Source organism: Buteo buteo, chromosome 3 (assembly GCF_964188355.1).
Source record: "Buteo buteo chromosome 3, bButBut1.hap1.1, whole genome shotgun sequence".
Lineage (NCBI taxonomy): Eukaryota > Metazoa > Chordata > Aves > Accipitriformes > Accipitridae > Buteo > Buteo buteo.
Window position 1 is genome coordinate 489,942 of NC_134173.1, and position 26,803 is coordinate 516,744.

The 26,803-nt window shown below is 37.7% G+C and overlaps 1 long non-coding RNA gene across 1 annotated transcript in view; it reads right to left on the reverse strand.

The window, feature by feature from the left end:
- Positions 1 to 967: 967 nt before the first annotated feature.
- The window catches only part of LOC142029413 (uncharacterized), a 130,064-nt gene continuing 104,228 nt past the window's right edge, over positions 968 to 26,803 (reverse strand). The window contains exon 4 of the long non-coding RNA XR_012649910.1: positions 968 to 1,038. This is a non-coding gene — a long non-coding RNA (uncharacterized LOC142029413). The remainder of the gene's footprint in view (positions 1,039 to 26,803) is intronic.

The following is a 26,803-nucleotide window of genomic DNA, read 5'->3' on the forward strand; positions in this document are numbered from 1 at the left end:
ACAAAAGGTGACCAAGGTAGGCAGGTAAGTCACAGGGAGAAAACACAGATACCTAATAGCCCTCAAAGCCAGTTATGCAAAAATGTGGTAAGAAACAAAACCTGGATGTTAAAACAAAAAGAGTAGGTTAACAGACTCAAAGCAGCACAGGAAAGGGTAGTCAAGTTTAAGTCAAGGAGCACAATCAAAAAGTATCTAGATGAAATTTTATACCTTGTATTATATGAGTTAAGACCAAAGTTCTGCTAGTTCCTTCTGACTTTATGAATAAGTGAAGACATACTTAACTTCAAAACTTTTAAGTAAAAATAATATTTTGCACTTGTATATACTTCCAAGGCTATGAATAAGCTTTAAAAACTGCAGTGAAACTACACTTTATCCTTTGAGATGTTCGATGGGAATGTTTTACAGATAAGAAAAATGAAGTTCACTGAATGAATTGATGTGGTCAAGATCACGTGACAGACACTGACAAAAATATGGCACAAAAACCAAACCCTTTGTTTTAATCACTAGCAAAAATCAAAAGTTTATAGGAAACAAGAAAAAACAACGCAAACCATGTGATAACTTTTGGGAGTACCAAGGTTGAATTGTAGAAGATATATTATTTACCTGCCCAAAATAGATAACTTTTTTAACTACTATGTTGTTATTGCTATTTGTTTTAGAATATATATATACACACTAGTAGTTTTATGGTGATATAATATACTACAATATAAGAGGCCCGCTCGTCTGGGCAATTTGAAACAGAATGGTCAAATAATAGTGATTAAGTAGTCACTCCATTCCACTGCAAAAGAAAAATTCCTAAAAGCATTTTTCCCCAGTTTCTCCTGACCTTTGTCTAAGTATTAGGGCTGTAAGCAGCATGTCTATTAGAGGGCTGGTGCAAATTTTCATCACAGCTTGTTGACTAGGAACACTTGAAACACACTTACCCTGAAGCAATAATGCATCGTGATTTCCTTATGTCCTGTTTTCATCTTAATACTGGCCATTCAAAATTTCAAGTGCCTCTGCATGTCCCTCCTGTATGAAAGTAGGAACATGTATGTAGTTTTAAATTAGTCATGCTTTTAACATGCTTAGACATCTGCACATCTTCTATGTAAGAACTAAGAAACAAACGTAAATGGTATACAGGCAATGAAATGGTTTATAGTGATTTTAAATAAAAAGTACACTAAATAACTCCAGCCAAAGACTTTTAGTGCTATTATAATAATAAAATTACAGTCTGGGCTACAGTTAACTCAACACTGACAATACTTCTGCACACTCTCTCTGTCCTCCTTCTCCCTAGCCACAAATAGATGGTATAAAAGAGGCTGAATGGAGTAAGGAAAAGTACACAGTGACCTGAATATTTTTTTTTTAACAAATAAATATATGTTCCATAATTCATTGCTATTTATTAAAGTTCCAGTTCTGCCACACTTAAGCAGACTGAGAAATATTTGCCCAGAGTGTTTTCCTATATCTTTCAGTGGTGCTACTTAATGTACAAGATACAACACAGTGGCAGAATCAAGGGTACATTATTTTCAGTATAAGATCTGTAGAATTTCATATTCAGTGTCTAATCAGTACTCCAACTCAACCGTCAGTAGCATTCTGCCTAATAGAGACAGCAGTAAGCAATTTTTTGTGTAGCAATGTTGACTAGAGAAAGATACATTTTAAAAGGACAAACTAAATCAGGGAATAATGAGAGAAGTAATTTTTTTCTTGCTTTAGCATGCTGACCATCTGATCAACATGCACTCCTGCCTTGTACAAATAGGGAAGCGTCATTCAGTTTGTGAGGCATTGGTGCCATGCAATAAAAATAAGTCAACAGTAGGACACCACATTAAGTCAATAACTTCTTGCATCAAGCAAGTTATGGTTTTCTTAACTCCCTCTGTGGAATGATGGTTGGAGGTGACTTATTGATAATATGTCCCCCTCTTAAGGGAAGGTAAACCTCCAGGGTGGAATGCGGTGGACATGCAAGAAATCTGTTCCATAGTAATTCCCTAAGCAACATAACCTGCAACCATAGATGTTAGCAACACCAGGGGAGCCTGGTGTGCTGACTCTGAGAAGAAACACGGAGGCTGGAGGGGAGTGGAGACACCACGGCCAGGCTCTGTGATATCACCGGAGGGATGGGGAACTGGAACTACTGGACCAAGAACAGAAGGTCCCTGCATTGAATTCACTGAAGCAAGGAGGCGAAATAATGGGGGTTCTGTCGAGCTAATGCCCTACTTCTGATTTATACCACATGTGCCCAGTTCTGGGATACTGACACACAACATCATGTCCTCTGGGTGAACTTTGCTCATTATAATCTCATTATAATACCAAAACACACCTCCATCCCAAAAGCTACCCGCCTCCAAGGTGCGACCACCCCTCACTGAGCACGCGCTCTGAATTTTTTTCTAGCATGTACCTTTAAAAGTAAAGTAAGAGAACTTTATACCAAACAAAGTAAAGGTAGGTATGACTAGAGTCACTCAAGCTCCACCTAAAAATAAGAAAATAGTAGAAAAGGGCTTAAGAGAGGAGGAATGTTAGGGAAGATACTATCATAGACAAGCTGGGAAGACATCGCTGACTTCTGGGATCAGTTGATGGGCTGAACCTCTCTTCCCTCCTATAGGGACACCTATTGGGTGAGATTTGAACCCTCAGTTATACCGAGTGCTTCCCCCCGGAAACTTAGAAGTCTCTGTAGAGTTTTTCCATAATTTAGTGTGCTTGTAGTCGACTGTATTACTATTTGCACGTGCTTTGCAGACAGTGTATTTATCACCAGCAATCCAAAAGAACATGTATTGTTGCTTTAATAAACTGTGCTGTTCATTAATCTAGTCATGATAGTTCATTAACGCAACCAAACTCCATAAGTCTGGTAATTTTCGTGCATTGAACATGGCTAAGCCGAGAGTGCAGTTCGCTATCAAGTGCATCCATAATTGTGATAGTTCAGCATATTGAATGCAACTGGACTTAGAGCGTTGAATTGGACATCACTCAGAAATTAAACCTAGCCACCCCCAGACGCTCTGACATCTGAGGATAAGCTGGAATGCAAGGTGGTTTATTTTCTGCCAAACTTCTTTACCCTTTAGCACAACACCCTCATAAGTAATTTTAAGTTGTTCATCCTGTTTTGCTGAACAATGCTGTAAAATAATTCCATAAGCAATCACTAATAAGATTACAGCTCTGAAGGGTGCAAAGGTTACAAAAGATAGGCAAAGGAAAGTCAACATTTACTTTATAAAAACTAGGTAGAGTTATTTGTATTACAAAAATGTAATAAAATAGTGTTTCAAAGGATGAAGCTAAGTCATATCAGTTAAGAGTAAAAAAAAATCCAGAACATTTTCTCTTGTAGGTTTTTGGTTTTAGGAGATGTAGGAATTTATTGTTAATGTCTTCTTTCCATGAGAAGGAATTAATGTTATCTATATGCCTTTTTTCTGTTTTCCTTTTTGACAATATGTTACCTCCCTGAAGGTTTACATGATTTTTTTCATTTTACTGTGGCTGGCAGCCACTGTATGCCTGAAAAAATAATGCCAAGATGCTAATTACCATAAGCAGTATTTAAATAAGCTGATGTGATCTGTTATATTTCAATTCCTTCTTTCTGAAACACTAGCTGAGCATCAGACTGCTCCGTTCTTTAAGTGCCATATTTATCTCCTTAATTATTTCACTGGGACTGTCACGCCTTGTATTCATATTTTGCTTGGGTACAACATGTATGAATACAGTTATTTGTCTTGCAACCATAATTGTGTCTTTTTTAATGATTTATGGAACTTGTCCAATCCAGTTTGCTCGTGATTCTGTCTTTGCATCACAAAGTTCAGTACAATTTCTTTTTTTGTATGTGTGTATTGAGATGGAAAGGAAGAAATGAGAGGAAAGTAAAAGGGGAATAAAAAGAGGTATGGTGAGAATTTAAAGTTATTTTCAATCATGACTACTTCCTGCTAAAATTTCATTCCCCAGAGAGATATGAACAAGACAAGTGTTTTGATTAACATCAAGAATATTTCAAGCAGCATTATTTACAAAAGTATGCAGGGATGACATTGCATAGTAATGAAGTGTCATAAAATCATCAGTGTTGATATGGAAAAAGTATTAATACCCTTCTTTCTTTAAAATAATAATGCCTATGTTATTTTTCATTGATCTATTATCATGCCCTGAGAGAGAACAAAATAACTTTTCCACAAGAAGCTTTAGACAAAGCTGCAAATGAGAGAGAAAATTTTCAAGACACAAACTTAAAGCTGGTCTCAGATTTGGGCACTAAAATCAATAAACTAATTTTAAAATACAATCTTTTTGGAAACTTTTGATTCTCACTATTTGAAAATGCAGATATGAATTTCATAGTGGAATTAAAAAGACATAAAAAGGGTGATGACACCACTTAATTTTCATTATTTTCCTCAGGAAACTGAACACAAAAATAATTTGAGTAGCTCTGAATATACAACCTTCAACATTCAGGTATAGATGTGAAAACCTAGCTTTTCAGCTTCTCTCTTGCCCAGAACTAACTGGGATTAGCTGCAGTTAGACAGCATATCCCACATGGCATGCACATGCTGCAGGGTCATGTATGCTTATCCTTATGGCAGGACCTCTATCAGCAGGCCCTTCTCTCCCACCACCCCTCCTGTTTGCAAATCCTTATCTAGTAATCAGAGAATTAACTGGTTGAACAGCTTGTTCTCTCCAAAAATGGCATAGTCAGCAGACCAGTGTCTTGCAGAGCTACTTGTACTGGCACACTGCAGTTCACTAATATACACGAGCAACTTGATTTCCCTCTAACCTCTTCCAAAATCTGTATTGGGGTTTTTTCCCAATTTTCAGTACTTTCAAAACTCAAAGAAAATTGCTTAAAAAAAAGGAATAAAAATTATTCTAGGGCTGGAGAAAGTGTTCCACAGAGACAATTAAAGAACCCAGTCTGTTTAGCTTAACAAAAAGGAAATTATACCCAATTAAGACTAACTGACTTCAGCTCAGGGGTAGTTGAGTGAGGTGTAACATCTGACTGGTTTTGTATCAACAGGTTAAGAGATCCCACAGTTGTTGTTGATCTCAAGAACTCCAGATCATTTAATGCCAGATTATTTTATTCTTCCACTTGCCATAATGGGAGTATTATTTTAAACATTTCCTAACACGAACATACAAATACAGCTGAAACTTGTCATCTACATGTCAGTTACATTTCACTCATTCTTTGTGAATCTCATACCGTTACAGGTCAGATCACTTTCCCCTGTTGCAGCATGCATATACCATGTACTCACAAAGTTTCCTTCTCTGATCCTCCACCCCACCATGCACTTTATAATCAGTTCTGGGAATTGCCAGCATAGTTGTTTTTCTGCTAGGTGTAATCCCAGAGTAGAACTGATGGGGTGAAGCTGCACAGTGGCAGAAATCCTGGCTATTTCTGTCATGACTACTGTAGTGTTGGGACTTCCATCATGTAAGACGTAACATTAAATAAATATGTTTCTGACAGAGAGAAGCCGGACAGAATTCATCCCTTAATGTTATAGCAGCAGTTCCTACTTTAATGATTGTCTAGTACTACAGTATTGCTTGTAAAAATATCATCAGTAAGAGATAATTTAATCATGTAAGAGATTGAAGTGCTGAGGGAAGACCGAGAACAAAATGTAGCATCCTCCTGTAGGCATTATGTTTGTGCTAAGGATGGAAACCAATAGTAAACCTCTGGAAGAAAGCGAGTCTCTTTATGCCAGTTATTCCCAAGCTTGACATTAAACAAGTGTCATTACAGCCAGTGATGTGTTCCTTTCTCAAATGAATAGTCCATATAAGTCTATATTCTTCTTATATATAAGTCTACATGCTTTTTGAATAACATGGAGATGCAACTTTCAGACACACTCAAGTTAAAGCTCTTCAGAATATCCCCTCGTCAGGCTGAGCTCACTGAATGATTTAATGTGGACACATTTTAACATGCAGAATTAATGAACAAAGGGAAGAAATCAAGGTTCTTATTCAGCTAAATTTCTTTCCAACCATATTTAAATGATAATGGTCCTCAGAACTTGAAAACTTAAGGTCTAAAACATAGCTATTATGTCGCCATTATGGCAACACTACTAGTTAGAATAGGTTAGCTAAGGAGTTTATAGTTTCCAACCCTGAGGGATTTAAAGATCAGACTAGCCAGACATCTTTCTGGAATGGTCCAGGTATAGCTGAATATTTTGCTCTTCATTAGTTATATAGAGAACCTAGTGAGACTAGCTTTGAAACCTGTTAGGTGCTAAGAGTAAGTGCTCTGATATCCCCATCACTGCGACATTTAGCTTCTTTTTTGTTTTCTTTCACTTTTTCTTTTCTCTGAACTTACTTTTTTAAAAAAATGTTTTCATTTGGAAAACAATGTATAGTTCAAAAAAATCACTTGCTCATTAAAAATGACCCACAAAATAGGTCTAATCAGCTAGCTTGACTGACATGATAATCAAGGTCTGCACAAGGGAAGTAGATGAGCCAAAAGACTTAATGTTCTATCAGAAATCATTGAGACCGTGGGGAAGAGAAACCAGCTCTTAAGGTATCTGTGCTTGAGCTGTTTGAGGCATCCAGAACTGTAGGATCGCTGCAATAAGCAGCAGACCAAACTGGATGGAAGAAACCAGTTGGAGTTAGCTGCGCAATGGGCCCCGGAGGCCCACATATCAAAATGCCCTGATATGGCTTTCTGGCCACCCATTTTCAAACATTTCTATTTTTTATGGCATGTACTTGGAAGAGACCTGGAAGGGCTGAACACTTTGAGGGACCCTGCTTCAAAGTATAACCTTACTACAGTGTAAACATCTTTTGAAGCAAATCCCACTGAACAGACAACATATACCTGGAGAGAATATTCTTGGAAAATTGGAATTGTAAGTAATTTTTTTTCAGTTTGCTACTGTAGGCTTCCTAAAGCAGATATTTCCCTGATAGGTCTTTCTACTTCCCATTGTTTAAATAAAATATGTTTGTCTTTTTTATTTTAGAAATAATCCAATTATGGAAACTGTTGGAGTATGGAAATGCAAATAAAACAGTGGCTAGAAATTTAATTTTCCCCCTCAAGAGCTTAGGAAATTCTTTTGTGGGAAAGGCATGATTCAAATTAGCTCAGTAGTAATATTTTTTAAATTACAGGCTGCATTTTGAAGATGCTACTGTTCAGCTTCTAAGCATAAACTCATGCAAATGCCAAAATCACATACAGTAACTACTTAATTTTCATTCACAATTGTCTTGAATATATAAAAAATGGAAAGCAGAATATTGCACTTTGTCTTTTCATGGTAAATTAATTATGTACTGTAACTATGTTTTAAAGTGTGCCCTGTTTTAATAAACACATAGTCTCATTGAGTTTGCTATGATCTTGTCATTGTAGTAGGGCAGAAGTATTCTTAACTCCTACATCCTGAAGACTGATGTGAAAAGCAAATGATATATACCCAGTCTGGTAACTTGATAACATTTGATTTTGCAGCTACAGCCCTTCAGTCTTTAAATTATGACATATATGCTTCATTTGAAAAATGAATGCAATATATAACTTTTGTATCTAATTAAATGAGAGAGAAAGATGATATCTCTGATAGCAAAAGAACAGGTTATCTTGTTTACATACCAATCGATGTAGTAACTATTGCTGCAACAAATACGAAAAGTTAGATTTCTCTTATACATAAATGTTGATGCGCTTACAATGATTTCATTATATTGGGGTACTAAATTAGACCCAAAATGACCATCCAACCTTTGGACTGGTTTGTGCATGCCACAAAAATTTGGCTCAAAATATCATAACTATACAGATTTTTCAATAAGCAATTTTACATGGCTTCTTTTAGCTTCACTCAAAACCTACATTTTCAATACAGAAAAAAAAGAATTCTTAAAAATAAACAAACAAGTAACCATTTTGAACCTCAGAAAATCATTAGGCTGAAGAAGATTTTCTTTTATATAGAAATTCACTCACTCCAGCTCTTTAACTTACCTATGTTATCACAGAGTAAGTTAGAATGGGAAAGAGATTTTATTAGGCTCTTCGTGTATTGTTAAATGTAATTGGTGTGAGTGCATTCATCTTCAGAATTCATGTTTTCTTGCATTTTCAGAAGTCATCTTTAATTATTTATTCTGCTTATGTACTGATTTGTGACTATTTCTGAGAGGAAGAGTTCATGGAAGAAAAATACTCAAAGGCAAGATCAATCTCACAGCTGATGAAGAATATTGCACAACATACAGCTGGTATTTTGCATTCTTTAGAAGACAGACTGAAATTCTGCTGGAATTAATTTTTTATAGTTGGTGTACTGATAGCCACAACTGGAAAAGGATCCAAAAATTTTGTTTCTTTAACTTAAGCCTCTAAATATGCACAAAGTACCAAGAACCACAAAGTTAGGATTTAAAGCCTCACCAAAATTTTCATAAAGGCATGCAAATGTTAAGATTTGAATTATCACATTATTGAGTTAGATTTCATTTACTCAGGCTCCAGTTCTCACTGTTTCCCAGATTTTCCAAACCTGTCTCATGTAGTCCACTGGACTTAGAAACTTCAACAATCAAATTCTGCCTGCCAGTGAGCCTAGTATCATTTAGAGCATGTAACAGATTGAGTAATGAAGGTCAAATCCTCAAAGATGTTAATTCCCAGTAATGGCAATTAAGGCACAAAGCACCTTTAGGAGTCTGCACCTCAGTTCCTCAAAGCATTCAGCCTCTCTAACTGGCCAAGTTTTCCCCCATTTACTGTCTTTTTCTGCTGTGTCAGCATTACAGCAGTCTTAAAGGCCAACAACTTAACTGAAATGGAGAGCAGCTGACCATTCCTAAAAATGCTATTTTATCTCCTGGAAGAGATGAAATAAGCTGACAGGCTGGTCATTTGCTTTTCAATAGCAATTGGAATAAACATGCAGAAATTTGTGTGTGTTTGTTGGGAGGGCTGTTATCTAATTCTTTCACTGTTGGAGCTTTTGTCTTCCTGGATTTCCTTTTTTATTAAAATTCTAGGAAAAAAACCCCACACAGCTGTGCCATTCATTCACTCTTGTTATCTTGTTATCTCTTGCTTGTTTGTCAAAATGCAGAGACCACTTGTGCCATGGCAGCAGTGAGCAGAACCTGTAGAAGCTAAGCAGGTTGGGGTCCATGACAGCACCAGCAATGAAACGGTCATTCTGTTAGGGAGAAGCTGGCTGCTGGTCTCAGCTGGAAACTGATGCTGTTTCACTATCAATGTCAAGAATAGGACAGTGTCCTAGCAGCAAGTGATGGTCAAATGACATTAGAAGAGGAAGAAAAGAGACTCAGACCTGTAAGATTCACAGCCTCCATTCCTAAGAGAAAGGAAAGTAAGCAGCAGAGCTTGGTGATTTTCTCCTAAAGGCCTCATCTGTCTGCTGCAGCTGACATCCTAGAGTGCTGCTTCCAGAGAACTCAGCTCTTACAAATTACTATAAAGTGGATGCATTTCATCTCTCACAGTGATCGCAACCCCATTGTGCCCTTCTATTTGTGTCATGCATTCACTCTCGGGAACAATCTCAAACTGATCAAAAGTGAGTATCAGTCTGGGAGGGCAGGAGACTTGTATGGTATACATGTTCATTTTCCTAGTTGAAGATTAAAAAGGATTAGGAATCTAGGTATTCTGGAGAAATATGCATATTCCAGGACACCAGGACAGCTTTGGCTCCCTTGACCATTGAGATGATATTCCACATACTTTTGTACACGGAAAGAATACCCCTGACCATGGAAAACAGTCTATTTTCTATAGGGGATGTACTTATCTAGTAAGAAAGGTTTTAAATAGAGATCAAGGGGAGGACATAGTGTGAGTGACAAAAGTCCATAGTTAAACACAAAAAGAGAAATTTGAATAAGGTTATCAAGATTGCTTGAGTGGCAGGGGGTTAGGATTATTCAGAATAAGATCCAAAGAAATAAAAAAAAAGGAAATAAAAGGTCAAGACTGCTTACTTATGTATGCTAATACACAGTATTCAGGGAAAAAACAAGGGATTTGACAAGATAATTAATATGACTGAAAGACTAATACTAAAAGAATACAATTTGTTCAGAAAGACAACGAATGACCACAGAACTGTGTCTATTGCAATCCTGAGAGACAGAAAGGGTTATATAAAAATTAGGTAGACTTCAGTGCAGAGAGAGAACTTGTAGACACTATCTAATGAGAACAAGGATTAAGGGATAAAGCAAAGCCTGAAGGAAAAATACTAGGGTCATAAATTAACCCTGGGCAGAGAGGTAAGAAGTGTTATAGGAGATTAACTTGGTTAAAGAATAAAATCCTCATTGACTCCACCCACAAGAAGGAATTATAAATACTGTGGATGCTAGATAATGTAAGAAAGGTGAAAATAAGAAAGCAGCAGGAACATGTAACCACATGAAAAAAACAACAACAAAAAAACAGGGCATGGAATGAGATGCAACTATGAAGCAACTACTTTGGAAGAAAGAACTCATTCTATTATTGACTTACTATAATAATTTCATACTTTGAAATAGTTCTTTCATTTGCTCTGTTAATTGTAAAAAGGAAGATCAAGGACTACTCTATTCAATAGAGAGGAAAATATTTTGTAGGTGAATTTGAGCATGAAAGTGTTTCGTGCCTTTTTTTCCTAGCAATCTTCACTAAACAAACCAGTTGTGATCAGTTGACTAATAGAATTAAGATGGTGTCTTCCCAAAATATTCTGAAGGTGATGATCAAATAAAATGTTTGCGGCTACCTGAAAATAAGGTAGAATGACATGCAGATGGCAGCCAACGGGATTTTTTTTTTCCCCTAAGAATAAATGTCAATCTAATCTAATTTCCTTCCAGACAGCATGGCAGGCTGGGCGGGGAGAAGTCACTAAGGTAATTTATCTTGGCTTTAATAATACTTTTTATATTCTTACATGATCTTCCCATAAATTATACAGGAAACACAGTCTTGATGAAATTCTGATAAGGAGGATGCAAAACCTGTTGACTAAGTAGTATGGAAGAATATGTTAAGTGGAGTTATGCAAGTAGTCCCATTGCTTATCTCCTCTTCAATAGTTTTATTAACACCTGAATATTGCAATGGAAAATGTGCTCATTAAATTTGTAAATGACATGAAGATATAATCTGTAAGAAAAATATGGGTAAATACAAAGTACAAGATCTGAGCAGGAAAAATAAGCTGTTACAAATGTAGGATGGAGGACAATTAACTAGATGACTCCTGCCCAAAAATGGGTCTGAAGAAGTTATAAACTGAAGGAGTTTCACACTGTTGTTTAAAAGGCAAACTTCTTATCAGGAAATATAAATCAGAGCACATCATGAAGTAATCCTGCTTTACTTATCACTGATAATGCTTCAGCTGCAGTAGGGCACTGTGTTTCAGAAAAGGGATGGGCGCTAATGGGAAATAATCCAGAGATCACAGTAGGTCACAAAGTAATGAGTTTAAATGCAGCAAAGAAGATTCAAATTGGATATTGTGAGGTATGTGGTAGCAAAGATCTCTTACCATTATCATACACAGAGATTGCCTAGGAAGGCTGTGGTCAGGGAAGGTCTTTAAGAAGAGATTAGAAAAGCATTTGTCAGATGAGGTCCTTTCAGCACTGTGCTTCTGTGATTCTCTGTTTTTCTGCAATTTTCTCTAATGACCTGAATTTCTTGCTCTACCTAAGTTTGACTCTGAAAGTTGGGTGGGTTGGCTTCAGGGGTGGTTTACTGGGAAGATTTGCATAAGAGTAAATAACTCTGACATCTGCAGTTTTCCATAGGTACAATGCTAGAATTGGTTGTTGCAAAGGGATATGCAAGAGCTGAAGCTGTTTCTTCAGGCAGAACTATCCATGGGATGTTTCTTTCATATTTAATTTCTTGTATTGAACATACAACTGTGTTCTAAAATATTTACCTTACATAAACTCATCTCTAAGACATTTTCATCTATAGGCTGCAAGCAGAAAAGCAGAGAACATGATTGAAACCCCAGCCCTATTCATTTTAACCCAGAATGGAAAGCTTGAAATCGTGTGCCCCAAGGGACTATTAACAAAGATAGTATTCAAATTAGATTAAAGCTTGTAGACATGTTGTGAATAATGTGTGCCCATTTCCCACAAGATTAAGCTTTTCTTTTGTTCCCAGTAATGTATGACAACATGAATTAATGCAAGTATTTTATTACATATATGGAAAAAATATCAGACATCATTTATCTGCAATGGAAAATAGGCAAGATCATGTTTACTGGATTTGCAAGCACTACTCTAGTTATCATCTCACACACTAAAATATTTTCCCCCAAAGGCTTATAAGTTAATTAGATCTGATTTTTCTCTCCTTTTTTTTTTTTTTTAGCTTTTTTATGAGTGGAACTTACATCTATACTAGAGTAGGATAAATGCAAAATGAATGCGGAAATATTTAAATGCCAAGTACAAACCTATTTCCTACTCAAATTCAGTATGACTGTGCATTTTCATAAAATTTTTATTGTATTGTTGTTCTCTTTTTGCTAATACCAGATCACTCTATTAATTACAGCAACTACATATGCTTGTCCATAGGAATGTATATATTCTTTCCCCAGTGTGTTCTCAGAAATCAACTGTAAAAAAGTATTTTAAGACAATGAGAGTGAGTTGCTTTAGGCAAAGCACCATTCTCTTCCCATTAATCAATTTTCCTCCAGACCGAAAAGGGTTTTTCTGCTTAGACAGATACTTGATCCTTGTAGTATAACAGCACCTAATAGTTAAACTGAATATTCTTGATAAAGTGGTAATTACAGCAGATTATTCAGGCAGAGAAGAATAGGAATCCAGATTTTGAAACCTTGAAAACTGATGAGAAAAGTAACAATTTTTGACAGTGAAAAAGAAAGAAAAAAATCTGAAGAAATAAGGATAGGTCAAAAGGACTGTAGCATTTAGACCAGGAGAATTAAAGCCATAAAGCTCTGCAGCATGAGGGCCTTTAACACTTCTTTCTAGAGTGAAAAGCTATAGTTTTTCAAGCATGACATGAAAGCAAACTGAATATTACATCAAGTTTTAAGCATGAAGGAAATGTATCATATATAACATGAAAACATATCCGCTGCAAATTTGTTGGAGACAATTGGTCCATCTAGCTATAGCTAGTTCAAAATGTTTCAGTGTCAGATAGAGAGAACAAATGGCATAGAGCACGTGCATAGGAAACTCTATTTATACTTCTTGTCTTGCCACTTTGCCTAAATCCGATTTAGATCTGAGATGAAAGTATGAGCTTTCAATTTATGTCCACTAGTAATGTCTTGTACCTTGAAGCTCAGAGGCTTCAGTAATAATTCTTGCTGGCGTGCAGAGAGAAGAACAGCCCAGAGCTGTTACTGCTTGAGGTTCCATAAAGCAAGAAACCCATGGTAGCATTTATTTAGGAAAAAGTATATAACTGAGTGAGCTGGCATGCACCCACCTTCCAGCTGAATTACAATTTTTGGAACAGATCGGTGAAGATTTGGTTTATATTTCAACTTGGGAGGTAATAAAACAATGACTGAGCCATGGGAGGAGCAAGAAAAGGGTGTGGAACATGCATTTAGGTTGTCCTGGCACAAATTTCAGTCCCACATTATGTGGCAAGTGAGCTGGCAGGACCAGTGCTCCAGGTCCCCATAGTGAATAGATATGTGATTTTATCAATTCTCTTTGAGGTCTCACAGGATACTGATTTCTTTAGACTGGTGGTACAAGTGCAGGGTTGTTGGGGTTTTTTTGCAATGAAATTATATGGAGATGTATCTTGCTGTGACACCAGTGATGTAACACTGAGAGCTTTTGGGTGAAACTTCACAGAGAAACAGTGATTCCAACAAGGCCTCCCAAGACAATATTAAATTCAAACTATAATTCTTATATCATGAGAAATGGGAATGCTCACAAATGAGACCCTGCAGCACTTCCACTGGAGTTAGTCTGGGCCAAACTGCTGACTCTGCCTACCCAAGACAACAGAAACTGATTGGAAACACAAATACAGGAGCAAGGGGGAAAAAAAAAAGTAATTAGTGGAGAACTAAATTTAAAACAATTCTAAACTGTGAATGAAGAATCTAACTGAATAAATAGATGGCTCTTGTTCCCTAATAAGTAGTCTTTCCCAAAGAAAAATGTTCAAAAATATGTTCCAGGAACCCAGCATATAAGAAGCATTATTTTGCAAGGTTATCCTAAGGGATTTTGGGTTTGTGGGTTTCTGTGTGGGATCTCAATTGCTATTATCTGTCACATTTTCAGAATAAAATCGTAGATAACATTTGCAGTTGGTAGTATCTAAGTGAATAGTAATGTAAATAATACAGGCTGCTGAGAATTTTCTATAGGAATTACTTAATTACGCTTAAACTTGCAGGGGGAGTGAGGAATATAAATTTAGAAAAAAACTCACAACAACCTATCAACAAAATTGAAATAATACTTCTTCTTTGTTCAGGTGACTGTTAAATTATATTTTCTCAGTGTGACACATTGCCTAGTAAAAATACTAGTTCAGGCTTTTCCTTCTCTTCAGTCAGGTCAGGCCTATACTACTCATGATGCAGGTTTCCTACTGAGTGCCATCATAAGAGGCTCATGAATGCCAACGGACCAGGTACCAGCCAACCCCTGCCTGAATTCCAGTGAAGCTATATAGCTCACAATACAAAATTAAGTTCAAGACTGAATGATCTTGTAACAGAGTTCATGTCAATACATTCAAATGAACCATTTTAATGTGCAAATACTGAAAGTTTCCATTCAGAAAAAAAGCTTCAGGATGAAATATTTAACCCTTACTACACTGACATTTTTAGTAATTGAGAACTGTTTTGGGGGGGGAGCTGGCAAAGGATATTTGGGGGCATGGGAAAAGAAGCTGCAATTTGCCTCACAAACTATAGGTTTTGATCATTTCCAATAAAGTGCTATGGCAAAATTCATCAGAATACTCCAGCTAGGCATATTTACAGCCTCTTTGGGAAACATAAACACTGAGATACCATGGAAGTACTCAGCCTACTGATGGACTGTATCCTAACAACTGGTAAAAGCAGATCATTAGGAACTGGCAAAACTTGGTGGAATACTATCAAATTTCTCTATTCACCTGCCATTTAATATAAATTTTTTGGAAAGCAATGCTTGATTTTAAATTATTTGGGATATGCAAGAAGACAGAACATGAAGAACAAGTTAATGAATTAGCTTCAGGCTTTTAGGGCTTTTAAATCACTAAAATCTGTTAACAATTTTTACCATGAGGCTGTCAGAGAGGACAAATATTCAAGGTCATTTACTTTGTCTGTTCCCATTGAACACGTCCACATCCCTACTGATGAGTAACAACATTCTAAAGATAGTAGGAGCAGCTGTGAATTAAATGCATGATTTTTAAACAGAAGTAAAAACTGTTAACAGCCAGTGTATTTGCTAAGCAAAATCTAATTTTTAGAGTTATTTTTTCACTCTTTGTTATAGCATATCTTTAGCTTCACTCTTCTAGACTAATTTCAAAAAGAATATGCCTATCTCATAGCTACGAATATGGGGCCATATAAAAACTGTGACATTTTCTGAAACAGTTCTGGCACAGTTACATTTCTTGAGAAATTTATTAATTCTGTTTGCATTTAATGCAATTTCCATATCATAACAGGTTTCAGCAAATAGGAAATCTAGTTTTGCTATGAGGGCTGCTGGTCATGAATATTCCAGATGAGGAGTATTTGAGACTCAGTAACCAGAATAATCTTCCAGTTAAACAAGAGCACTTCGGAACAATGGAATAGCTGATGCCTAAGGGAAAAATCATCTACTCACTTACGATAGGAATTTGAAGTGGTTAGCTGAAAAACCCCAGCAGAAATGAGAGAACAAAGAACCAGAATGTCGAACACTGGTTCTTGTGGACTCTGGAGCTCATGGGTAGCAAAAAAACTGTTCTCTGAATAAAGGAAATACTATGAATGCTGGACATTGGTAAGTTCATGAGAGCATACTGTAAGAGCCAGAAGATAACTTATGACTAGAAAAATATGACTGTACAGAAGTCATCAGATGCAGGAAAGAGGAACCGCAATGCCTGTATGCTTTGTTGAAAATCTAAAGAATGCTCAAGTTTAACAAAGACTTAGAGGAGGAGAACAGCACAATTCTTTTCAATATCAGATTTGGCCTTGATCTATAAAGGTAGGGAGCTACATGGCAATGCAACAATGCAACACGTTGCAAGAGCCCATGCCATGTAGCTCTTGCTGATGGTTGCTGCAATCTGTACTTGCTTTCTTTTTTAAAATCTGTGTATCTCCTGCACTTCGTCCATGACTAAAACAGGACACAGAAGTTCTTCTGCAATGTGTGTACCCTTACTTTTTTACAACACATGTTGCTTACATGTTTGATTGTAAAACAGTGTGCAGGGTTGACCTTGGCCAACTGCCAGATGCCCACCCAGCCACTCTCTCATTCCCCTCCTCAACAGGACAAGTGGAGAAAATAAGAGGAGAAAGCTCATGGGTCAAGATAAGGAGAGAGAGGATCACTTACCAATTACCATCACAGGCAAAACAAACTTGACTTGGGGGGAAAAAAAAATTTATTGTCACTTAAAATAGATTTGGACGGTGAGAAACAAAGACAAAATTAAAAGAATACCTTCCCCCTACCACCCCCTCACGCTTTTTCCCAGGCTCAACTTCACTCCATTCCCCACTCCTCTCTCCCTCCCAGTGGTGCAGTGGGGATAGGGAATGAGGGTTGTGGTCAGTACATAACAGCTCCTCCTCACACTTTTCCCACGCTCCAGCATGGGCACTCCACAGGCTATAGCTTCCTTCAGGGCCTATCCACCTTCTCCGGCATGGGGTCCTCAATAGGCTGTAGTGTGGATATCTGTTTTGACATGGTACTCCATAGCTTGCAGTGTAGATATCTGCTCTGGCATGGTCCTCTCCACTAGCTGCAGAGAACCACCTGCGCCACTGTGGTCTCTCCAGGGGCTGCAGGGAAATCTCTGTTCCAGCACCTGGAGCACCTCCTCTCCTCTCCCTCCTAGTGCTCACAGGGCTGTTTCTCACACTTTTTCCTCACTACTCAACAGCATTTTGACCTTGCTACACAGACTTTCCCTGAGGTGCCCTACCCATGGCTGAGGGGCTCAGTTGTGGCCTGCAGTGGGTCCACGGGAGCTGGCAGACACCAGCTGTGTCCCGTATGGGGCAGCCCCAGCCTTTCCTCATAAAGGCCACCTCTCCCCATTGCCAACACCTTGACACCCACACCAGATACAAGCAGCCATTAAATGACAGCTCTGGAGGAGGGCGTGACTAGGGAAAGGAATGAGAAGGGTCATCGGTGATGGGCAAACAGGAGTGTATTGCAGCTGAGTTTCAACACTCCATTGGAAATGGGACGTGTTCAGGCAGTGAGACCAAGCGGCACAACTGAGAACTATGGCTGGAAATCTCAGAAGCACCAACTGCCCACATTAAAAGGTTGGTAAAGAAGGAAAATTATAACAGCAGAAACAGAAAAAAAGGGAAAAAGTATTTTTCAAAACAGTTCTTAAATTCCCTTAACCTTGCAAGTCTTATTTACTTATTTTTTGTGTTTCCAGCAGAAATTATAAATACAATGTATTTCAAATGTTAAAATGCAGGATTCAGGCAATGAAAACACAGCAGCTTTATTTTGAACTCTATTAATCCCAAAGCACAATAGCAATCAGGGATTCCCTTGCATTTTTTTAATCCCCTGCACACTTTTGGTGTAATAAACTGCTTTTCTGGCTTGTTTGTAATACTTCTTGTGTTACATTCTGCAGCCTGAGCAATTACTGAACTCATTTAAATTCTAAGATAAGCTACTTTTCTCCCTTTTTAAGTGTAGGGTCTAAAGGAGACACTGTAAATACTGGGGATTCTGAGGGCCTGCGAGCTTGCAAGTTTTCTGAGTTTACTAAAACTTTCTTCCACAATTTAAACTCCTTTCTTCAAAAAAAGCATTCGGTTTAAGCATAACCTTTTTTCCCCCTAAGTGCTTAATCCAAAGCTCATTGAAGTTAATGGAAAGACTTCTGAGTGCTGCATCAGACTTGAAATGGAAGTCTATGCCCTCTATTACTGACGAAAGCTCTGCACACACGGAGCTACCCAACAACAGCTATTTAATGTACTCCTCTTTCAACAGAATTTCACTCTGTATCTTCCACTCCCTGCTTTTCCCTGCGCTCTCTGAATTTTTCCCCTCTGTCCATTCTTTTCTCTTTCTCATCCTGCTTTTGTCAAATTTTGTTCTATTGACTCATTTTTCTGTCACCATATCTTTATGTAGAGAGCAAACAACACACTGTCCAAAAATAATTTTCACTTCCCACTTCCTAGAGCTTCAGCTGGTTCAGGAACAGGCAATACGAACTTGCTTAATACCTCCACCTTAAAGACTTATCACTTGTGAGTGATAATGAAATCATTTAGATTTTTAAACTTGAATGCCTAACCATAGGCTTCTAAACCCACATTTAATTGCCTAAACAATCACTGAATTTCAAAAGTCCTGAGCATCCAGCACTTTTAAAATATGGTCTTACTCTTAAGAGCCTATGTAGATTTAAGAACCCACTGTTGATTACCTGGGTTTAACATTGCTGATGATTCTACCAAACCCTTTTTTTAAAACAATATCTCCATTTACCTTTTTGAAGTCTTTATAGAAATGATTTGTATGCACAAAGAGAACCTGGAAATTTCTGTAGTCTGAAGTCTGACTCTGCAATCTTGTTTTTTTAATAAAGTTCTCTGTGTGGCATGTCATATTTAAAGCACTGCAGAAATAATATAGCAAGGAATTTTTTCTGTGCTTTTCACAAAAAAGAGTGGGAAACAAAGTGAATCACCAAACCACACTGTATTCAAAACCATGCAGAGGAAGTTCTCAGAAACAATGCATCTCCAGCAGAAAAAAATGCATATACTAGTTGTGCTTCTGGTAGAAATAGTGGTGTTGCATTATTCATTTTTTTTCTTAATATTTTCCTTTAGTATTTCAATAAAGTGATTTAAATAGCTATAATTTTTAGCAAAAACTATAAAGTATATGCCAGGGAGCATGATTTTATACTTTCATATTCCATACTTCTCTAAGCAAGATGCATATCACTGGATTTTTCAATGTCTGAATACAGATTTTTCGGAGGGTTGGGGACCCCGCTAATAGTCAAGCATCACAGAAACTCGCAGGTAAAATTATGGAAGAAAGAATTTAGTAGGATTTGCTTTTCTTAGTCACCTTCACCCTTTGCACCCTAGAGAGAGAGAGAGACTACAGGTTTCAGTCACTGTCCCGACAGACAGGATTTATTGTTCCTTTATGGGCAATCCAGGACCAGTGCATTCCTGCTCTAAATGTCACAGCCTTTCAACCCTGACTAAAAGGCATCCCATGATGATAAGAGTGCTACAAAGGTACTATAGATTTTTATTAGGGCGAAGATGTGCCTTCAAGAATAGATGCTCGCGTGTACAGTAACACGGGGAGAGGGAGCAGACAGGTGAGGGTCCTTCCTGTGTGCCCCCAGGGCCTCTGCAGTCTTCCCCAAGCACTCGAGGTGGGGGTGATACGGATGTGGGTGACCAGCCAGCTTTGCTGGGGCAGCCACAGAGCCTGAGGTAGATGGCCAGGGTGGAGCTGGGTGGGAGTGGGCTGCAAGACACACCTTGGGGCCTCTCCCCTCATTTGGGGTTCCTCTAAGCTCACACAATGTCATGGCCACGCCATGTCCATGCCGTGTCTGGCCATCTCCCTCCCCAGCCCCAACCCATCAACTTGCATCCCAGCCAGGCCTCTTCCCAGTAACCTTTCTATGCCTGTGCCCAGCACTGGCCCTAGTCAGGTCAACCCCAGTCCCCAGTTTTGGTGGGCTGACCCTGGCAAGCAGCCAAGTACTCACAATCCCTGGCTTAGGGAAAAAGTTGCTGAGAAATCCCCTATAATTTACCCACACGGGTCAAATACAGGGGTGGGGACAGGGGCCACCAACAGAAAGACCTTGCACATGGCAAGAGACCTGTAAGGCTGCCGTCTTCAAACTGGTCTGACTCTTCTTCAAAAAACAGGGATCACAGCATCTGGCTGTATGTGCAAATACCCCCTGATTATTAGTGAAAGGAAGATATTTGTCAAGTGAAAGCTGAAGCAGTAGTGCCACACTCTTCCTGCACAACATGAGCTGCTGTCACAAGGTCTGTGTATGTGGAGGTCAGCCAGGATAGTGCAACTCTTTAGATGTGTACTACTGGAAAATTGCAAAGCCCTAGTCTGTTTTACTTTAGCTGTTATGAGGCCTGAGACAGAGCCTTCCACTTAACGAGAAGCCATTAGAAAGTCCATGGCTTAGGACTTAGGTCTAAGGTCCATGCAATCATATTCCATGTTGTATGTCGTTTTTTTAACACAAATCCTTGTCTAACTGGAACCATCAATTCTTTTAATACAGGACACTGAAGAGAGCTAAAATTATTTGGAAACAGAAGTCCGTCGCCATCATCCCAGGCAATTGTTTAAAGAAATTGTTGAATACTGCATCAGCTGAACTGCTGAAACAGGGTCCTCTAAGTAGCAGCCTACAAATATAACCTCCCTTTCACTTGGTCTCCTCGCAGAAATTCTGGGTTTGTCCTTTGACACCCCTCCAGAGAAAGGACCACAGCAGGTGACTTACTACTCTTCCCCTGCCTCTACATAAGGACATTTTCTTAGCTATCAGAGTTTGGCTTCCTAGTTCAAAGCTAAATGCAGCTAGTAACAGCTGGTATCAGACACAAAGTCTAAAATGTTGATGGGAAACTGAAAAACATGTTGAAGATTGTTTATGCATTTAACCACTGAACTTAATTTAAACCTCACATTCTTTCTGCTCTATAAATTGTACATTTCTGCTGTAAATTCCTTGAAAGCACATTCAGAACTACTGCAAAAGTTATGAGCAAGCATGGAACCAATCTGTTAATGAACACTACTGTTTTACTAATTCAAAAATTAGTAATGAAAGAATGATATTGAAGAAAACAAAATGCTGCTTCGACTATAAGGAAAATGTTTATACCTTTCCACTTTTAAACGCTTATAATATTGACCACAGTAAGTTCAGGAGTTAAGGAACGCGATAATTATCAGGTTTTGATGTTCAAAATTATATTCTTGTGAACAAGCTATTTTCTTGTGGAGTTCAGCTGAAGTCCTCTCCATTTTCAGCAATAAAATCTGTCTGGTAGATTTTAAAGCGGGAAGGCACCATTGTGATTCTCCAGACTGACCTTTTGTGAAGATCAGGTTGGAAAACTAAATTAAGACTGCCATAACTATTAACATGAAAAGAATTATTTAACCTAGTGTTTTGCATTGTAATGGCCATGACCTATATATTATTCAGGTGTATCAGTGAAATATTGAGGTCTGTTGGCAACATACTCTTGTATTCTTCATTTCATGCAACCCTTTCTTGTACTGTACCATGTAAGCAGCAGAGACACGCATAAAGATTCTGCAGATTATTTCAGCATGAAACAGTCCTGGCTATGGTAAAGTCACATAGGCATAAGATAGTAATAGACTATACATTTCAACAGCAATGAATGGTGACAGGTTTTACACGAAACAAACCCTGTGAAGAAATCTCCCTCTGAAAAGGGAAACAAAGTGGAGAAGAATTTCTCCTTTATGTATTTTTTTAATCACAGTTGCCAGATTATATTCATTAAACAAGACACGTATTTCAGGTAGCTGATGGATATGTTTCTATTTATATATGCATAAATCACTGTGTGACATTTAGCTTTAAAACATTTACAATAGTAAAAGGTGTTGTTTTAATTATATAAGTGATTTTTTTTTTAATCTGTTGAGGTGATCTGATTTATCAGGCACAAAAAAAAAAGAAAAATCTGAAAGGAAACCTGGCAGGAGTTAGAGCTTATATTCAGCATAGGAGGAGCTAAGAAATGGTCAGAAAAAAAATGGCTAAATCACGACTTGTACATGAGAAAGCAGTTTCCAAGAGAACATTCCAGCAGTAACTCCCATATAAAAGATAAACAAAACAAAGGTGTTTAAACAGGGAAGGGAAAGTAAAATGTCTAGCACATGTAAATTATTTTACAGTACACACATGAATTACCAGCCCATTTTATTTTTTTGAAGGTAATAATCTTTCTGAAGAACTGCTGACTTCAGAAAACACTGGCAAAGTCAGCATATCTGAAAAGGCTGTGATAAAATAGGTATGAAAATTGAAAAATTGATCTTAATTTCTCTGTCCCTCAAAGCATAGCATGTAGAAGATGTGTAATCATTTTAATTTCTACCCAGCAGATTACATAGAGGCACACTTTAAAATGTGCATACTACAGCAAAATGAGATAGAATAATAAGCAAAAGTGTAGAAAACCACTAATAATGAATAATATCTGATTTCTCTGTATCCAAATGGGAAAACATGACGTTCCACCAGTGAATACAGAACAGCATATTAATCAGGAATAAGTCCAATTGAACTAAGTCTGAACACAGAATTTCTGTGAACACAGCCCATGAGTGTTAGTGCTTCTTGATGAAACAAAGTAAATAATAAATATTTATTTTTATAAAAATTGCTCCACTCTTTTTAGCATTCAGTCTTGCTGTAGCAGTCTTTGTATTGTGGAGGGCTACCGATACGTCTCTTAATCCAGCACAACAACTTGGGGTCAGAACTTGCATGACCAGATGCTGATGGCTAGTTTTAATCAGCATATAAGGACCGAGCTGTGCTGATTAGCGAATCCTAATGCCATTATCCAGTGAAGCTGCCAGGTGAAGTTCACTGTTGTGCAAGAGCTGTAACACTGTGTGAGGATGCGGTGAATATGTCTAAAGTGCATTGACAAACAGGTATCATTAATCATGAACAGCAGTCTCATTAAAAACATCAGCCTGCATTTCTTTTCTAACACATGAGAAATCATGAGCCCTTCTTGTATTCTTAATTATGCTGAGATTTATGAAAGAAAGCAATTATACTAGATTTCTCAAAACATGATTATTATTTTTTACACAGTGCTTTTTCCCTTATGTTCTAATGAGAACAGAAAGATTACAGCCCAGTTCAGCTGGAGCAAGAATGTCATTATTGTTTCTAGTAGGAACACCTTTGTCTTATAAGAAGATAGACATCAAATACATTCTATTTTATGAATTTTGTGGGTTATTCTGTGAGATCATGTGTGTGATCATGGAAAGCTTATTATTATTCTGTTCTTATTAACATTTTGTTTTGCACTAGAGAATCAAAGAAAATTTATATAAATGTAGTTAGTTCTTTTTGTTGCTGTTTGGTTCCTACCTTATTGCTCTCAGTGACAAGACAAAATTTAATATTTCTATACAGGGAAGTATTCAGCAATGACCCAAAAGAAACATCAATCCTTTCTGACTCTGAAAAGCAAAAAACCTGCAAAGGCAAAAGATAATGCACCTTTCAGGCCTCCTTTGTCTTATCACTCATATATGAGGGGTATTTATTATTTGTCTTAAAGAAACTTATTTTTCTCTGAAGAAGTAAAGCTCTGTTGGTAGGTGATGTTTGCTGTGGAACTGTTTGCTTGTAAAGCTCTGGGACGTGGCAAAGAAAGAAGTTTAAAAGCTTCAAGTCATTTTGATGCTTTTCTTTTTGTAAAAGCAGTTTTTAAGTAATGCAAAAGAAAGATCATAGTTATGGTGAAAATACTTGGAGGCCAGGGCTTTGAGGATCCTTTACTGTAATTTATCTCTCAGACTGTTGCTGTCACTAGCACTCTTTCTAAAGCATTTCCTAATTGGCTCCCTGAAAGTTCAGCTTCTTGCCCTTCAGAGAGCAGCAGCGTGGCTGCTGTCAAAGAAGGAGCCACTTAACTCAGGGTATGATCTTAATAAAAATTCTGTCTTTCCAGAAGCATTATTGCACGTACCTTTTTATTTCCTCCCTACTTTCTTTCCTACATTAAGAAAAAGGACATAAGAGCTTGGAGTCCACAGAAACCTTTCAAGCAATTCCTGTTTAAAACAAGCAGTTTGGCTCTGCTCTCGTGTACATTGGTGTGATGACTATGGAACAGTGATCCCTGAGGTGAGTTATTTCTCCCTGGGAATAGTCTCATAAACCAAGCGCAAGAAGAGAAGCAGGAAGGAGCTGTGAGCAACTTTGCTCCTCAGGCTATGGTTTCCAGCATAGCTTAAAGCACCCCCAGACCCAGTCAGGCTTCACCAGATGTTAGAATTTTGTAACCTCAGAAGGGACTGTTATGATTTCATATATATGAGGAGAAAGAAAAAACATTTCTGTGCCTTCTGTTATACAACTGCCACAGAACAACTTCACTCAGTCTATCCCTGAGTATTCTGTTTTGATTTTAGATGATAGTATGAAGCAAACGGTTTCTCATTCGATGTAATTGCCCCCAAAGTATTTGCAAATGTTGATTATTTGTCCAAACAAGAAGCCTGAGAAAAATAACTTTTAAAAAACCTTTTCCACATGACATTCATAAAATTACTAGTTATGTGGCTAGTTGCAAAGCATTTACCTAATAGCCAAGGATGGAAGAAGATGGATTCTCCTTCAGAGATAGTTCCTTTATGTTCAAAACACCTAAATATTCCTTAATATACTGAAATACTAAGCCAGAGTGTGACTCAGTGATTCCTTTGCCTAGAGATTGGAAGATTTGCCTTACTTCCAACGACTGCTTAACTATTTAAAATACAAGGTAGAACATCATCATCAAAAGGATCTGAGATTAGCCCTGGGACTTCTATGCAGGGTGGCCAGCCTTTCAATCTTGAGCTGCATGTGATTCAGAGGCAGATCAAATAAATCTGCCACACAGCTAGCAGCAGAGCAACTCTGTTGTGGGAGCTGCCAGACGATCCAAAATCCCAGCAACAGGAGAAAGCCAGCCAGCAACAGCCACTGAGTCTTGATTCAATAGGTCACCTGGAGTTTGCAGCATGCACAGCGATAAAAAAATTGCTAATTTGCCTTAGCAAATTTTGGTGTGCTCTTCATAGGACTGAGAAGCCCATAGACTGGACAGCCCATAGCACATCATCTTGAACATGCTCCTGTGAGATGGGTGATGTGAACTTAACTCATCGTCAGGCAGAGAAGAGAATTGTCTCTCTCTTATGCAGGTGAAGTGCCTAAGCATTGGTGTCTCTCTGTATTTCATGAGCTGAACTCTTAGTTATCTACGCTTCCTGTAAAAGTGCATGGAAGGGAAAGTTTGAATCAAAAGGTTTGTTCTAATCAGAATGGTTTTTTTTCCTGGATGCTTCTTTTCAGCAGGAAATAGTCAGATTTTGTCTATTTGAACTGACTCCCACTCTTTTCTCCCACCTATCATTTGGCTGCTGGACAAACAGATTTTCTTTTGGCCTGTTCTCAAAAGAAATTACTAAAGTGGTATAGTCACAATCCTGAAATTCCCGCTGTCCTTGAGGCTGAACTCAGAGGTATTTTGAAGCCGTAACATTGGGTAGAGAATGAGAATCAATTCACTTTTTATGTTGCTGAAACAATATAAAAGGAAAGTAGCATTGCTCAGTTATCCAGTCTGTATCACTGAGATTAGAATGAGGAAAAATATATTCATTTACGGCATGTGTGAAATTAATATCTCTGCACAAGCTTTTCTCAAGAGTAACAGGCAAAAGTGCTTTGGACAGTGTAAAATAAACATAAAAATAGGCTGGGTTTTGTTTCGTTTTTAAATAGTATACGTACATTCATACTTTTTACATTTTCTTTTCTACTAATGCAGAATAGCTGGATCCCCTATAAATTCCTTAAGCTATAGTACGAAATCTCTGTCAGATCAGCAACAGAGAATGAGTATCTTGCCCTACCAAATTTTCTTACACTAAATTAACTCCAGAAAGATCCTTTTTTAAAGAAGATTAAGAACTGTGAAAATGAGACATTTGTATTGCCTGTGTAATGGCTATACATATATTAGGCAAATCCTGACAGAGCAAAAATTATTCTCTGATTTCTTCCTCTCCTTTCATTATTTGTGGTCTTGTTTTGCACCTGTTCAGCACTTGTCCTTACAGATGCATTTAGCTATCGTTTAGGCACTTGCAGGAGCAAAATGAGAACAGATGCGTCATAAGTACAAAATATGTGCTAAAAGGACATGCCGTACTGGGAAATCAGAACTGAATGGGAGGAAAAACAAAACACGGCAGGATATAGAGGATGCAGACCTAAAATTAGCATAGGATAGCTACATTGAAAAGACAAAATTCAGCAGATAAGGGCTCCTGGTTTATTGTCTAAAATATGCCTATCTGCATTCCCAGGGAACAGCATCAATTTGTCTTGATTTCTGAATAAATTGAGCTCTCAAGCAAAATCCCTGTAAAAGAAGGCAGCTCTATTTTTATCACTGTGACCTTTTTAGAAGGACTTTAGGCAAGAAGGAAACAAACTTATCTAAATTCCTACTACCCAAAGTCCAATTTTGCTTTCCTATCTGCAAAATGTTTTTTTGCCAATGTTTTATAGAAGTCCAGCACTGAGAGTCTTTGAAAATTCACTTATCACAACAGGTTTGCTTACAAGTTTGGTCTT